Source organism: Leucoraja erinacea, chromosome 14 (assembly GCF_028641065.1).
Source record: "Leucoraja erinacea ecotype New England chromosome 14, Leri_hhj_1, whole genome shotgun sequence".
In the NCBI taxonomy this organism is placed as follows: Eukaryota; Metazoa; Chordata; class Chondrichthyes; order Rajiformes; family Rajidae; genus Leucoraja; species Leucoraja erinaceus.
Window position 1 is genome coordinate 11,073,670 of NC_073390.1, and position 5,367 is coordinate 11,079,036.

The window sequence follows — 5,367 nt, forward strand, 5'->3', positions numbered from 1 at the left end:
CTGCGACCCGACTCCGATGGATGGTGACACCGGGAGCTCGCGGTCCCCGGTGGGAGACTGCTTTGCGGGGCACCGGCAACGGCGACTTCTCCCGCCCGAATTGCGGGTTTGAAAGTGACCTGGAGCAGGGCCTTACAATGCCCATGCGGCTTGAATTTGTCGCGGACTTGCTAGCGCCCGCCGGGGGCTCCAACACCAAGACCCGGGGCAGGGCCTTACATCGCCTGGCGTGGCTTTGAATGACCGCGGACTTGCTAGCGCCCGCCGGGGGCTTTGACCTCGACTTTGGGAGAGGAATGGAGAGCATGGGAGAGACAAGACTTTGCCTTCCATCACAGTGAGGAGGAGACTCACTGTGATGGATGTTTGTGTGAATTGTGTTGGTGAGTGTCTTGGTTCGTTTCTTGTATGGCTGCAGAAACCAAATTTCGTTTGAACCTCATGTGAGGTTCCAATGACAAATAAAAGGTATTGTATTATTGTATTGTATTGTATTGTATCTGTCTGAAGAAGGATCTCGACCCGAAACGTCACCCATTCCTTCTCTCCAGGGATGCTGCCTGACCCGCTGAGTTACTCCAGCATTTGTGTCTACCTTCGATTTAAACCAGTATCTGCAATTCTTTCTTACCTACATCTATCCTATATGCTTGGGACAATTTACAATTCATAATTTTACTGTTGCCAATTAACCTACAAACCTGTAGGTCTTTGGAGTGTGGGAGGAAACCAGGGAACCCGGGGAGAACTCACACGGTCACAGGGAGAATACCTGTACAAACGCTGTACAGACAACATCTGTCGTCAGGATTGAACACGACGACACCTCTACCACTGCGCCAACCATGCCGCATCATTTTAATGATAAGCATGAGATTGGGTTAGCAGGCATTGGAATTTCTGAGGATATAATTAAAATGACAAGATGGAGAAATTGTGTCCACTGTCGTTGGAGATAATGGATAAAAATTATTTACAAAAGAACTAGGCAGGGAATAAGAAACACTATTATGCATTATCTTTTTCTTAGGCAGTCCATCTGGATTTAGGATGACTTGTTCAGACTCTAATTTTATGAGTTCACAGGTTCTCGATAAGGTAACATGGGAACTGCAAACACCTTGGCAGATAGTAGAAATAAGGAACTGCAGATGCTAGTTAATACACAAAGGAAGGGTCTCGACCTGAAGCGTCGTCTATCCATGTTCTCCAGAGATGCTGCCTAACCTGCTGAGTTACTCCAGCGCGTACTGTCCCTCCTCAGATGGGGTGGGACATGCTTAATGGGGCATTTGTGTAGTTTATTTGGTCGTACACTGCAAATGCCACTGACTCGGCCTCTGTACACTCCCAAAGTTCTCAATGTCATCAACATTGCTCCTGCTTCACTTGAGCAGTCATGGTCCAAGGATTCCAAGGGGACAGTGAAGAAGTTCAGTTTTTTTTCCCATTCTTGGATAGAGGGATCCTAGGTGTTATCAAACAATGAATCATCCTACCACAACCAGAGACCAGTCCTGAACTGCTATCTACCTCATTGGTGACCCTCGGATGATCCTTTGCTGGCTTTACCTTGCACTAAACGTTATTCCCTTATCATGTATTGATACACTGGGGATGGCTCAATTGTAATCATGTATTGTCTTTCCGCTGATTGGATAGCGCGCAACTGAAGCTTTCCATTGTACTACAGTATACATGACAATAATCTAAACTAATATGGAAAACACAATTTGAAGCATTCCACAAAAAAACCCATGCATTTGAAGATTTTGAAGAAGGGTCTCGACCCAAAACGTCGCCTATTCCTTCGCTCCATAGATGCTGCCTCACCCGTTGAGTTTCTCAGGCATTTTGGTCTACCTTCGATTTTTCCGGTGTCTGCAGTTCTTTCTTAAACTTATGCATTTGAAAATAATAAATTTGCCAGAATATGGATAAAAAGTATGGTCTGGGACTAAGTAGCTCTGTAAGAGTCAGCATGGGCATGGTAGGCCCAAGGCCTTTTTTCCCTGCTGTAATCTTGGAATTGAAATATCCATGGTTTGGAAAAATGATGGAGAGGTGTGGCCATGCATATTGCTGGAAAACTATTAACCTAGGTCCCCGTTTGATAATGGACAGGCATGAGATAACTGTGACACTTTGTTGTAGATTATTTGCATTTACAAGGAAGGAGCCAACTGCCATTCCTGATCCCTGAGTGGTATTTCTAATACCACTGCTGATTGCTTCCAGCAAATCCACTTTTAAACACCATGTTAACAAAAAGATTAAATCGCCATAATCCTCCGAACTCAGAGCAATAACCTTGTTTCTGACAATCTCCTCCAATCCACTCCTTATTGCAAACCCCAATCCCTGAAACATTGGTATTGATGTTGGCATTGGTTTGCTATTGTCATGTGTACTAATATGCAGTGAACAACTATGCTACCCGCTCATATCATACTATACTTGAGGGCAACCAAGCCATTGACAAGTGCAATAGGTAGAGCAAAGAGAAATATACCAGTGTGGAACATTGTGTCACTGCGTGGCTGCTACAGAGAAAATGTATTGTAAGGGCCACAATGAGGCAGGTTGGGGGATTGGGACTACACCCATAGTTTATGAGAGGACTGTTCAGTAATTTGATAACAGTGGGGAAGAAGCTGTTCACATATGAAGCTGCCTGACATCCGAGCAGTACCCCCATGGCCTGAGGACATCTTAACTGATGCTTCCCCATTAGATCTTGCCTAGCCCACCATTACACCTGAGACTTGCCACCTACTCACCCATTCCCTTCTCTTCCCCAATTTACACTTATATTCTTATACTTCCCCGGAACAATGACCCATGGTTTACAAACTTTCCTTCTGACCAACCAACCCCATGAATAATAATCTTGGGTCTGCAATCATCTTTTTTATTATTTTAAAAATGATTTTATTATTCAAAGTCTAAGTTGAACAAGGTCTTCCCAAATGTCTCTCCTATTTGTGAAACACAAATTTAAATTTAAATCCGATGCTATGTTGGGTGAGGCGGGGGGGGGGGGGGGGGGGGGGGGGGTCAAGGTAGATCTCCATTTTTTCATATTCCTCTATCTTTCTGCTACATTGCTCATTGCTTTGGTAGTTTAAGGGACATTTTCTGGAGAGAAAGAGAGAAACATTTGTGATATTTCAGGTGGTAAACCATACACCAGTTCTGATCAAAATGTCATTGGTCTGGAAAGTAATTTCTGTTTCTTTCTTCTTTTCTTGCTTTCCCATTCTTTCCTTTTTTTTCATTTTCACAGTTTAGGTTATAAGGTTAAAAATGAAGCTGTACAATAATTGTATAATTCTAGATGCCGAACGTTTTATCTTTGTACAATTGCTCCTAATAAAATTTAAAAAAAAAATAAAGTAAAATAAATAAAATAAAGGATAGTAGACAAAAATGCTAAAGAAACTCAGCGGGTGAGGCAGCATCTATAGAGCGAAGGAATAGGTGAAGTTTTGGGTCGAGACCCTTCTTCAGACTGATTTGGGGTGGGGGGAAGAAGAAAGGGAGAGGCGGAGACAGTGGGCTGTGGGAGAGCTGGGAAGGGGAGGGGAAGGAGGGAGAAAGCAAGGGCTTACTGAAATTAGAGGTCAATGTTCATACCGCTGGGGTGTAAACTACCGAAGCAAAATATGAAGTGCTGCTCCTCCAACATGTGGTGGGACTCACTCTGGCTATGGAGGAGGCCCAGGACAGAAAGGTCGGATATGGAATGGGAGGGGGAGTTGAAGTGCTGAGGCACCGGGAGATCGGGTTGGTTAGTGTGAACCGAGCGGAGGTGTTGGGCGAAGCGATCGCCAAGCCTGCGCTTGGTCTCACCAATGTAGAGCAGTTGACACCTAGAGCAGTGGATGCAATGGATGAGGTTGGGGGAGGTGCAGGTGAACCTCTGCCTCACCTGGAAAGATTGCTTGGGTCCTTGGATGGAGTCGAGGGGGGAGGTAAAGCGACAAGTGTAGCATTTCCTGCGGTTGCAAGGGAAAGTACCAGGGGAGGGGATGGTTTGGGTGGGAAGGGACGAATTGACCAGGGAGTAATGGAAGGAGCGGTCTCTGCGGAAAGCCAAAATGGGGGAGATGGGACGATGTGGCCAGTGGTGGGATCCCATTGGAGGTGGCAAAAATGTCGGAGGATTATTTGTTGTATGTGATGGCTGGTAGGGTGGAAGGTGAGGAAAAGGGGGACTCTGTCCTTGTTACGAGTGGGGGGATGGGGAATGAGAGTGGAGCTACGGGATATAGAGAAGACCCTGGTGAGAGTCTCATCTATAGTCGAAGAGGGGAATCCCCGTTCCCTAAAGAATGAATTGGAACACCTCATCCTGGGTGCAGATGCGGTGCAGATGGAAGAATTGGGAACAGGGGATGGAGTCCTTACAGGAAGCAGGGTGGGAAGAAGTGTAGTCCAGATAACCAAGGGAGTCAGTGGGTTTGTTGTAGATGTCGGTCAGTAGTCTGTTAGCTGTGATGGAGATAATGAGGTCTAGAAACGGTAGGGAGATGTGGGAAATGGTCCAGGTGAATTTGAGTGCTGGATGGAAGTTAGTGGTGAAATGGATGAAGTCAGTGAGTTCTGCATGGGTGCAGGAGGTAGCACCAATGCAGTCGTCAATGTAGCAGTGGTAGAGTTCGGGGATAGGGCCACGGTACACCTCGAACAAGGATTGTTCGATGTACCCTACAAAGAGGCAGGCATAGCTGGGGCTCATGCACGTGCCCATAGCTACGCCTTGGGTTTGGATGCTCCACTGGGTAAATTTAATTGTGAAGCTATGTCCTCTGGTCCTGGACTCTCCCACTAGTGGAAACATCATCTCCACATCCACTCTATGCATTCAGGTAAATGCTTGCGGTTCGCAAAGTCGGGGGGGGGGGGGGGGGGGGGGGGGGGGGGGGTCTGCCACAGAATAGAATAAGATCTCTAACAAACGGTGGAAACAAGTACTGTTTGATGGCGAATCTGTGGAGCATAAAACTACCAGGGGTTTGAACTAAATAATGCATACGATTTAAGAAATATTAATGAGATAGTATGGATAGGACATGTTTGGATGGATATGGACCAAACGCGACTAGTGTAGCTAGAACATGTTGGCCGGCGTGGGCAAGTTGGGCCGAAGGGCCTGTTTCCACTCTATAACTCTTTATAGATTTAATGCTCATTTTAGGAACGAGCACTAGACTTAGCTGACACATACACGCTACCGGCGAAGGTATGACAGTGATCTTCCCTGGGGCTGGGCTGGGATTGCTGTCACCTGTCCTATCATCGAGACCTGCTTCCCGGGTTGGGTGCTGACAGAGATATAAGGATTCGTTGCGGGGCGGTGAATCA